The following is a 12,351-nucleotide window of genomic DNA, read 5'->3' as shown; positions in this document are numbered from 1 at the left end:
CTCGTCTAGGTATTGCTGCTATTTTTACCTGTCTTTCTGCAGTTTTGGAATTGCAAGCTAGTTTGACTACTACGCAGAGTTCTGGGTGCAGCGAGATTAAAGTTAGGGAGTCAGTGTGTGGTCCAGTGAATATTCCTGTACGTTCCACTCATGATGATGAAATTCAGTCTCAGTTTATGGTGGAACCTTCCCTGGGACATCTGCCCTGTTCTCAAAATAAAGTTCCAGTTTTGCCCTGTAACATGGATAGTACAGAATCCTTCTTAGACAACTTGAAAAATGATGTTCCTGAGGTCTTGTTTGATGATCTAAAGGTCTCCTAGTTCCTCCCAAAGGGTGCAGAACTTGTAGGAGATGTCTCCTGCCCCCCAGGTCCTTCTGAGGTGTTGCCCACTTCAGTAGGCATTGCTGCCTTGCTGACTACTTTTGCAGCTCTTGTGGAGCTTCATTCATGTGTAGTCAATGATGATATTACAGTTACAGAAAATTCTGAATTTGAGTCCGAGTCTTCTTTTGAAAGACCAGTACCTGTGACCTTTACTCGTGATGATTTTCTGCCCGGTTCTGGTTTTGGCCTTGTCGTGTCGGACTCTGAGGTTGGCAGTTCCCCGACATGTCCTGAGGTTTCTCCTGTACTAGTGCACCCCGATGTGCTCTGTGACCCAGAAAGCCCAAGTGTGCCTCGGTTACCAGCGTACTCAGATGCTTCCTCAGTGGAGACATGTTCTGATATAGCCTGCCTGCTTGCATGCCCAGAAGTGGTCCCTGAAAGTCCTGATCTTGATGGGTGTCCTGCTAATTTTGAGTCTGGAATGATCATAGGTTCCATAGGGGTTCTTGGTGGTTCTCCATGTGAGCCTGGTGAGCGTTCTGGCTTCTTGGGATCTCTGCGGAGCTTCAAGACGTTCTGGGAGATTCCGGGAAAGGTTTTGCTTGGTGCCCTGAATACAATCAGCAATGGCTTTGGTGTTGTAAGGGACACTTCGAACAGGTATTGCGGCAGGTTTGGTATTCTTGGACGCTCCTTGGAAGGTGGTGGGTATTGTCTGGAGGGTGTCGATGGCTTCTTCTCTGGTGTCCACAGTCCTGATGGGTGTTACGCTGAGACTTGCAGTGCTGATGGGCATGTTTCGGTGGCTTCTGCTTCCGATGAGGTCGGTTTCGGATGGACTGACTCTGGAATTGGGCCTTGTCGGGCTGTCCTGACCTTCATGAGTCTTCAGTTAGAGTTTTGTGATGATACCAGTTTTGAGGGATGTCTGGAATCCATCCCTAGAGGGGGGGGGGGGGGTACTGTGATGATCCGCTCAGCTGGCTGCACAGGCAGACAGCTGTTTGTCCATTCCTCTAGTCTGTGGGCTGCAGGTCTCTGGAACAGAGACCTGTCTTTCCATTGCAAGTTTCTGGTCTGTTCTCTTGCTGGGGAATTTGCATACATTCGTTATGCAAATCCCCTACCTGCCTTCTTTGATGACTGGCACTATAAGAGCTTTATGGTTCCCAGAATGCTTTGCTGGACATTTCCTTTCCATGGTCTGTTCCTGATGGACACTGCTGGAGTGTCAGCCATTGCTATCTAGTATAGTTAATTCCTGGGGGTTGCTTTAGGCTCCCCTTCTAGCCCAGTCAGGTTGTATTATCTGTATTGCCTGTTCTGTCTTGCCTTGCCTGTTGCCATTGTCCTGCCCCAATGGTGGTCGACAGGAAATGGTTCTGATCTCTGTTCTTGGAGTATAGCTGGTGCAGTGGTTGCTACCAGCTATCTCTTCTGTTCTGTCTCCTGGGATCGCGCTAGCTACTTTTCGCTAGTGCTGTGGATCCTATCTCTCGTTTGTCCCTGTTTTTCGTGTGTCTGTCTTGTCCGCTACGCTTGCTGCAGGCTCGGTGAGGTAACCGTTAAGCAAGCGCTCGCGTCCTCTGTTTCATTTTTGTCTGTTAATGGTTAGTTAGGCGTGCTTGTCTCTATTGTGCTTATCACGTCGAGATCGCGCATAACCGCGTGCACTGTTGCGAATGAGTGCGGTGTTCGCAGTTAGCTAGCGTTGTTATTTTCCGTATCTCCTTATTGTATTTGCTGTGCCTTTGCTACCCTCGTATTCTATTCTGATCTGCCTTGTGTCACGTCTGGCGATCGCACCTCTCGCGATCGCGTTCCTATTTCGTATCTGCTGTTGTGTGTGCGCGGTCGCGGGGTGGCGACTGGATTGGCGCACACACATACAACCTATCCCTTTGCTCAATCTCATTCGCAATCGCCTCTCTTGCGATTGCGTTCTGCGCTTCGTACAATTCCTGTCTGGCACTTGTGGAGGTACAGAGGATTGGTTCCTCTGCACTCCCCAGCGCCATCTGCCGACAGGAATTTCCCTCTACAGGTGCGTAGCACCTTTTGCTGGGTGCCTGCAAATATACGCTTGTGGAGGATTTCCGCCGTGTCAGCGCACGCGTTGTGCGCTGATCACGGAGAAAGTTCCACAATCGTTTCACATCCCAAGCACGGAAACATGCCAGCACCTTTACTGCTGGCCTGAGTATGTTTTTTGGTAAGTTTGTCTCAAATCGTCGGTGCTCTCTTAAAGGACATAATTGGAGGATAGCGAAACTCCGAAACAAAAGGAAATCCATCAGTGAGGATCCTCCAGTGCCTGCGAATCACTCACGGCACAGCGTCACTGCAGGCACTGAAGGTCGACACAAACGGAATGCGTGGGCCCATCTGTCTCCGCCCCCCACCGGTACGGGGCATAAATGTAGATGGGGGGTAACCTCTCCTGCGAAACTTGGCTTTCATTTGTTCCCTCCGAGAATTGCATTTAGACTCATCACTGACTATCTTATCCACTCTACCTAACTGGCTAATGGGGATACTATTCTTAGTCCCTGTCGGGTGAAAACTTTTGTAATGAAGAAGTGAATTGCAATCAGTGTCTTTAATGTAAAGATCAGTGGAAAGTCGCTCACCTTCTCTAACTACCACTGTATCCAAGAATGAGATAGTCCTCAAGTCACAATGAGACGTCAACCGTATATAGGGACATGAGTCATGTAACTGAGTCAAGAATTCCATGAGGGTCGAACGGGGCCCCCTCCAAATGCAAAAAATGTTATCAATAAAACGCCACCAGCATAATGAATGCTGGTGGAATAAAGAATTACCATAAACAAAGGCCTCTTCATAGAGGCCCATGTATAAATTTGCATAGGAGGGGGCCACAGTCGACCCCATGGCTGTCCCTCTAAGTTGTAGGTAAAACTGTCCCTCAAATTCAAAGTAGTTACATTGAAGTACAATCTGCATTAACCTAGTACAAAACACCCTCTGCTGAACAGTTAAGTCAGTGCGAGTCATGCGGAACCAGTCTATTGCCTCTACAGCCCCATCGTGTGGGATGGAGGTGTAGAGGCTCTCGACGTCCAAAGTCACAAGGAGAACATCCTCCCCCGGAAGTTTGATCCCACTCAATTTCTCCAAAAACATGGAAGTATTTCTCAAATATGAAGGGACAGCCTGGACCAGTGGCTGAAGAATAGAGTCCAAAAATTTAGCTAATGGTACAAATAGCAAGCCGACACCAGCCACAATGGGTCGGCCAGGAGTGTTCATAAGACACTTATGAATTTTGGGGAGGGTGTATAATTTAGGTGTCACCGGGTAGTCCTCCCTGAGGAACTTAAACAATCCCTGATCTATGATGTTTTTCTTAAGAGCGTCAGTCAGGAGGTCATCTACTTTTTTACGAATCCACACAAGAGGATCTCCTGGTATGGGCTGATATACTTCCTGGACAGATAACTGTCTCTTGATCTCTGCCACATACATATCTGTGTCCATCACCACCACTGCCCCACCCTTATCAGCAGGGCGGATGGTGATGGACACATCCTGCTGCAATGATAACAATGCCTCCTTCTCTGACCTGGTCAAATTCTGATGTACAAAAAAATCACCTTTTTTACTCCCCCTTTCAATATTCTTAATGTCCTCCTGTACTTTGGACACAAAATTATCTATGACAGGATGATTGGTGGTAGAAAAGAACTGGGATTTCTGAATCCTAAAGTCTTAAGTCTAAAGCAACCATCATCATCATTATATGAATTGGATGGAAAATGGGGTAAACATGCAAAAAAATGCTTTAACCGTATACTTCTGAAAAAACGAAACAGTTCCTGGTCCAACACAAAAAAGTTCGTAAAGTGGGTTGGACAGAATGAGAGTCCATAGTTCAAAACATGAATCTCTTCATCTGAGAGGATACGAGAAGAGATATTGACCACTAGGGACTCTACAAATTCTTCCTCTGTCGTAGAACCCGTGGGCTCATTTTCTTCTTGGGGATTTCTCCTCCTACGGCGCCTCCCCCCTCTGTGCCTCCTCCGCCTCCACAGTTTGGGGAGGCATCACGTGAGGAGGCACCTGACTCATCACGGGCCGAACCAGCTCCGGAATTAGGAGGCTTCTTCCCTTTAGGTGGTTTTCTCCCTCTCGATACTGGACGGGTACTCGGTAGACGTTGCCAGGAATATACATAACCTGACACATAATCACATGCATCTCGGGTAAATTTCCCTCTCTTTTCATCCTTGATGGTTTTGGTAAGATTGTCCATTTTAGTTCCCAAAGCATCCATAAATTCCACAAACTTGTCACCAGGTAGGGTATCTTTGATTTGCTTGGTCAACACTTCAATCTTTGCTGTGAGAAGAGGAAGCTCCTGTTGAATGCGCACAATCGTGTGCAGCATTGCGTCCAAAGACGCTTTGTTCCAAATATTTGCCCAGACCTCACAGTAAGATGCATCATGTGGAAACATAACAGGCGCTATTTGGGATCTCATGGACCTAGGAATCCTTTTCGTGTGGCAGTACTCCGCCAAGGTCTTGGAGTGTAAATCCAAATTAATTTTCCGCTTCATGGTCACTTCCAGTTCCCATTGTAGAGGTTTAGGGTCTGGGGTATTCAAGAATGCTGTGCCCCTCTCAACCAGCAACAGGATCTCAGATGTCTGCTGTTCATTGTAGCAAAATGTACCTGCCACCTTCTCCATCTGGTCGTCATGATGCTCCACTCCTTTTTGGCACCAACTGAACCAGAACACAAGTTTTCAGGAGGAGCACCACCAATCAGCTTACACTTGGAGTGTGCCTCGGTCAAAGCCTCTGTGCCAATAGAGACTTGCAACAGTCCATTTTCAAGTAAGACCGGCACCACTCAAAAGGAATAGTATTTGTAGCTCTTTAATCAAACAAACATGGCTTTAGCAAGACAGACGCTGTTTCGGGCCTAGCCCTTTATCAAATTGCAATAGCCTCAATACAACACCACACCATGTGTCCTTAAATATCCCTCCCCCACTAAAAACACCAATCGGTGTCCTGCTGGGCGTGGTGTGAAGCGGCGGACCTGATGGGGAACAAGTAAAATAATATGTAAATCACAAAGACGAGACATCAGCACCAATCACCTGTCACCCGTAGTCCTATGGCAGAAGACCAACAGCGCGTAGAATCCACATCCCGCACCTCGCCATCTCACTCCAACAACGTCATGGGCTCTCCTCCCCACGCGCCGCCCCCACCAATCAGTGGCGACACATGGGAGGCAGTGCCCGCACGCATACGTGGAGCGCACCATTGCGCTCCATCAGGAGCCCGAACTTCCGGTAAAGATGGATGTGACGTCGCCGCAGCTCGCAAAATCCGCCTGTCACCAAGCAACCAGTCTGCGTGTACACAATCGAGTTCAGCAGTGCAACGCAGCATGTCCGCCCGCTCCAGAGCCGGGGAAGCGCCAATTAAATGCCAAAAAAATGCCAAATAAAGGCCAAGGTATGCAGACAAAAGTCTGGCTGCTAGTCTAACACTGCAGACACAAGACTTGTCGCACAATCAGCATGCCTATGACGCTACTAACCCACGTCTGGACCGGGCACTGGAGGATCCATCAGTGAGGATCCTCCAGTGCCTGCGAATCACTCGCGACACAGCGTCACTGCAGGCATATGTGTTTTTAGGTTCCCCTGGGTGGTGTGTATGGCTGTCCTGATGGAGGGTCTCTCTGGGTGGTATGTATGACCATCCTTATGTAAGGTGGGACAATGATCCGTTCACCTGTCTGCGGCAATGTGTATATTCCTGCAATTTTTGTCATTTTTTATTTTTATATTTTTGTATTTTTTTATTATTTGGCTTGTTCTCCCGGTCCAGACGTGGGTTAGTAGCATCATAGGCATGCTGATTGTGCGACAAGTCTTGTGTCTGCAGTGTTAGACTAGCAGCCAGACTTTTGTCTGCATACCTTGGCCTTTATTTGGCATTTTTTTTGGCATTTAATTGGCGCTTCCCCGGCTCTGGAGCGGGCGGACATGCTGCGTTGCACTGCTGAACTCGATTGTGTACATGCAGACTGGTTGCTTGGTGACAGGCGGATTCGGCGAGCTGCGGCGACGTCACATCTGTCTTTACCGGAAGTTCGGGCTCCTGATGGAGCGCAATGGTGCGCTCCACGTATGCGTGCGGGCACTGCCTCCCATGTGTCGCCGCTGGTTGGTGGGGGCGGCGCGTGGGGAGGAGAGCCCATGACGTTGTTGGAGTGAGATGGCGAGGTGCGGGACGTGGATTCTACGCGCTGTTGGTCTTCTGCCATAGGACTACGGGTGACAGGTGATTGGTGCTGATGTCTCGTCTTTGTGATTTACATATTATTTTACTTGTTCCCCATCAGGTCCGCCGCTTCACACCACGCCCAGCAGGACACCGATTGGTGTTTTTAGTGGGGGCGGGATATTTAAGGACACATGGTGTGGTGTTGTATTGAGGCTATTGCAATTTGATAAAGGGCTACGCCCGAAACAGCATCTGTCTTGCTAAAGCCATGTTTGTTTGATTAAAGAGCTACAGATACTATTCCTTTTGAGTGGTGCCGGTCTTACTTGAAAATATAGTACAATAATGGTAATTTTATCAATAATCTGCTATCTGCAATAGTATATTGTATATATGTGTATATATATATATATATATTTATATATATATATATATATATATATATATATATATATATATATATATATATATGTAATTTTACCGATTTTCTACCATTACCCTCCACACCTTAACTCTCACATGAACCGTCCCCTATATATGCATAACTCCAACCTCCCCACCTACTCCTAACACTAACCTTCCCCCATCTACTCGTAACTCTAACCCGCCCACTCCTAACACTAGCCTCCTCCCACCTATCCTTAACTCTATCCGACCTTCACCAGCCTTTATTTTACATCGGAGTTCAGTTACAGTGTAGCCAAACGCCAGTAAACTACTGCTCCCAGCATTCCTCCCACAATTCCTAAAGAATTCTGCTAAATAGTAGTGGTACTCTACCAACGTTAATATACACTGGAGTTTGGCTATATTGCAGCCAAAATCCAGTGAACAACTGTTCCTAGCATGCTTGAAACTGCAGTTTTACTACTCCAAGCTATTTTAAAGTATTTTTATCAGGTGTCCCGCCCCTAAATTTCCAGCAATAGTCAGTATTTCCCTAATTTAATATGAGTGTCCATGGGGGCACCCAAATTTCCCTGGCACCTAATTTGCCAGTTGCCACTATGGCCCTAATTCACCTAACAGTGGTATGAAAGTGCCATGCACATTGCAGGGATAATGTGTATGTTTTGGGGCTACATGCGCGGCACTAATGGGTTAACGAGCGGTGGTCCCTCTGCCTTAGTACTGGTAAAATGGATGTGTGCTACCTACGCACAGCAATATTAATGCTGTTTAATGAATCAGGGCCCTTTTGCAGTCAAGCAGTCAAATGCTTTGGGATCGATGCACATGCCACTGCCCTTGCCTTGTCTCAACCTGTCTATATTACTGTAAGACAGGTAAGGCACAACTTCACAGGAGCATGCATGCAGGGAATCCCATACTGTATCTTGGCATTGTTATGGTTCAGGAGAACATAGAAATTAAGATTATGACAACTCAAGTTGGTAAATCAGAATATTATATAAAAAATTAAAACATTCTAAACAGTATATTATATAAAACATTATATCTATGCCCAAATCTATTAGCCATAGTGCTGCAGCAGGTAAACTGCTGCTTACAATGCAATTTTCACTTAAAAGCATGTTTTCATATTAAATATATTTAATACATATTACATAAAAGATGTTACAGTATTTATCTTTTAGCTGTATATGTAAGGCTACTGAGCAAATAAGTGTTCAGTTACAGCAGTTATAACAACTAAACATCTGCTACAACGCGTCTATCAAAAAAGGGCGCGTGGAAAAAAGGGCGCGGGGTGTAGCCGAAATTGTACGTTTGAATGCAAAACCATATTTTCGTTTAATATGTTATAAACGATAATTTAGTGCTAAATAGGTGAAATAAACGGAAATTAAATGGCAAAATACCGTCTATAACAGTAAACGAATTCTGAAATAAAAAGTCAAATAGCGTCTATAGAAAAAAAACGCTATTTACACGTGTATTAAGCATAGTATTAGAATGGTAGGTTTTACAGGTATTTTACTACAATTATACCTAACTTTAGGGTCACAGATATATCTCCTTATCCCTATCCCTCTCACCTAGACCCCCCTTTTGTGTAAATACACATAATTTAATAAATTGTATATATGACATATATTGTACTATAACTATACCTAACCTTACTCTCACACAGAGCCCTCCATGTACCTATCCCTAACCCCTAGACCCCCCTGGTGGTGCCTAAACCTAAGACTCCCCTGGTGGTGCCTAAAACTAACCACCCCCCTGGTGGTGCCTAAACCTAACCATCCCCCTGGTGGTGTATATTGCACTGTAAGTATACCTAACCCTCCCTGTACCTATCCCTAACCCCTAGACCCCCCTGTTGGTGCCTAAACCTAAGACCCCCCTGGTGGTGCCTAAACCTAAGACCCCCCTGTTGGTGCCTAAACCTAAGACCCCCCTGTTGGTGCCTAAACCTAAGACCCCCCTGGTGGTGCCTAAACCTAAGACCCCCCGGTTGGTGCCTAAACCTAAGACCCCCCTGGTGGTGCCTAAACCTAAGACCCCCCTATTGGTGCCTAAACCTAAGACCCCCCTGGTGGTGCCTAAAACTAACCACCCCCCTGTTGGTGTGTATATTGCACTGTAACTATACCTAACCCTCCCTGTACCTATCCCTAACCCCTAGACCCCCTAGTAATGCCTAAACCTAACCATCCCCACTGTACAAACACGCTAAACACATATAAACAATAATATATTTAATCCTTAAAATACTTCACTCCAAATAACATGAATAAAATAATTTATATATTTGTCATGGAATAGGTAGCCTTAAAATCACGTATACATTAATAATATTAGAAGTAGAAAAAGGTATATATAATATATATACACATACAATACAATAGATAACCTTAAAATCACTTATGCATTAGAAATCTTAAAATAACAGTAATATTTAAAGCGATATTTTAGTAACTATAATCAACGCATTATAAATGTAAAAACAAAGTTAATACCAAAAGCGATGTATTTCTAATACAATCAGGTTGAGAAACGTTATTTAAGCATTATACATATGAAAATGAATTTTAAATGCAAAAAGAAGTGTAAACGAAATTTTAGTTGTAATAGGTTTGTAAGCGTAATTTTAAAACGAAAAAAACTAGTTAAAACTCATATAAGCGAAATTTACAAACGAAAAAATAAGTATAATACAAAGTCAAAACGAACTTGTAAACGATATTTGTTATAAACTTTATCCTGTAAACGGAGCCTTTTGTTAACACGATCCCTGTAAAACGCTATTTCTCGGGCGCCCTTTTTTCCTGTCGGGCGCCGAATAGCCGATATTTTGCATTGCAGTCTATGTCGGCGCCCTTTTTGTCCACTATCCCTGTGCGCCCTTTTTTGCTAGCCCGCTGCTACAACAGGACTCTGACCAATATTATCTAGATTCCTAATGCCCAAATACATCTATTGTCTACAGGGTGTCTTCTAACCCTACCTGCAGGTGTTACATAATAACAACCCAACCAATTAACCTTATAAACAGCACTTGCAAAACTGTTCATATGAGTCAAAACAACACAAAGATCACAAAGTCCCACACTTAAAAAGGCACTTGAAGCAAAATCACTGAACATTAAAGAGAATCTGTACTCTAAAATTCTTACAGTAAAAAGCATACCATTCTATTCATTATGTTCTCCTAGGCCCCTCTTTGCTGTTTCTGCCACTCCCTGCTGCAATCCTGGCTTGTACTTGGCAGTTTTAGGTAGTGTTTACAAACAAAAAACATGGCTGCTAACCAGCATGTGATAGGCTGAGAGAAGCTCAGTCTGTGACTCATACAGAGCCTGGAGGGAGCATGGAGAGGGTGTGTATAACTTCTACCTATCACAGCAGAGCAACACATTCCTGCCTGAGCCGACAAAGCCGGCAAAGGAAAGAAGATTCATTATATAACAGAGATAATACAGCCACTGTGCAACTAGGAAAGGCTGCAGTAAGCCAGACCACATTAGAACAGGTATAGGAACTTATAGGATAGAAGAAATAGGGCTGACATTTTTGTTACTGAGTCTCTTAAAGAATGACAACACTTTATGCTCCAAATCGCTCCTTCTAACTAGTGTAGACATTTGTGTAAACTAAGGACTGCTGCTTTGGTGAGTGAACTACGTATGTTTTTAAGGGTGAACTTCAACTATACTACTTATGCACATTTAATCACTAACTTTCCCTGTAGGGAGTTACAAGGGTCCTCTGGTCTGGGATATAAGAGCTCATGAAAACTGTATAAATTGGAGCACAAGACATTTCTTGCTCAGAATATGATCCAGGACCAGGATATGTATTTCATGGACAAGGCCATTAAAGGTCTAGTCTACCTTATGTGTCAAACCTGCAATACAGCTATGGTGATGTATGTATGTTTATGAAATATGCTGTACCATGTCTGCCATGTCATTGAGCTGTTTCTACTATTTTTTGTGGGCTGGCGGTAGTGGGAGATGTATCATGTATTAGCTTTGTTTATCTAGCCGAGACACTGACTTTTTTTAAGGCTAACCTGTTGTAGAGTTTGCCAAAACCTTCTACTGGATACCCATAAGAGAAAGTGCGCTCTGTAAGACAGAAAGAGAGTGAGATGTGGGAGTTGAGTTGTATGTTTGAGGAAAAGCATGAAATTGTGCTTCTCCAGAGAAGTTTACAATAATATGTGAAAAAGAGGCCGGTGCATCATAGTCCAGACCTTCAGTTAGTGGAAGGGGACAGTGCAACATAGTCCAGACCTGCAGTTTGTCAATAAGTCTCCTGTTACTTTCACAGGTACTTCTAAACACAGCACCTGTTTTCTGTGTCAATATTCTGACTATCTGCCAACAACTGGGTCTACAAGGAGACAATTCAGCAACACAGCAATAGTGAGTAATGAGAGGTTCACTGAAGAAATCTCTGCAGTGGATGGTGGACAATAAGCACTGAAACATCTTCTGTACTAAATAGATCTTTCAATATGGAGGACTATGCATTGTTTACAGATTGCAGTGTATGTGGGGAGCCAGAGCACTGATGTATAAAGATTTTTGCTAGAAGTGATTTTTACATTCTGTGGACCTCTTTTTTTGCAAAAATATAAACCACCAGGCTTAACATTTGTACATTTGAAGGCTCCCAGGGAGGCTGCAAAAGCCATATGCTTTAATAGACAAATGATATGAATAAATCCGAAGCAGAATATTTGGGGGCACCTGTTAGCGGTAGAAGGTTGGGTGCTGCATAGGTGCCCATAGAACATATCTATGAAAGTGTGAAATTTGGCGCCCATTTATCAGTTGCCTCGGGCAACCAAATTTCACACTTTTAACTATATTTCCTATAGGCACATATGCGCGGCGGCCTAAATTTTTCATTTTTTACTTGTTGGAATTGTGGAAAAGGGGGTAGTTAAAGTTAGGCCTGAGGGTTCTTAAGGTTAGGCATGGAGGGGGAAGATTTAGGGTTAGGCATCAGCAAGGGTGTCGTTAAGGTTAGGCCTTGGGGGATCTTAAGGTTAGACATGGAGGTGGAAGATTTATGGTTAGGCATCAGCAAGGGTGTAGTTAAGGTTAGGCCTTAGGGGTCTTAAGAATAGGCAGGGAGGGAAGAGATGTAGGATTAGGCATCAGCAAGGGGGTGGTTAAAGAGGAGCTTCAGCCTAAACAAACATACTGTCATTAAGTTACATCAGTTACTTACGTTAATTAAAATAGATAGGTCATATAATCTCTTTTTTAAAAGAACAGGCAAATGTTTGATGTCATGAGGACAGCCATCTCTTTGGTTGAAAGG

This window comes from Hyperolius riggenbachi, chromosome 1 (genome assembly GCF_040937935.1).
Source record: "Hyperolius riggenbachi isolate aHypRig1 chromosome 1, aHypRig1.pri, whole genome shotgun sequence".
Taxonomy (NCBI): domain Eukaryota; kingdom Metazoa; phylum Chordata; class Amphibia; order Anura; family Hyperoliidae; genus Hyperolius; species Hyperolius riggenbachi.
The sequence above is the reverse complement of the archived record's forward strand: the minus strand, read 5'-3'. Positions refer to the sequence as shown.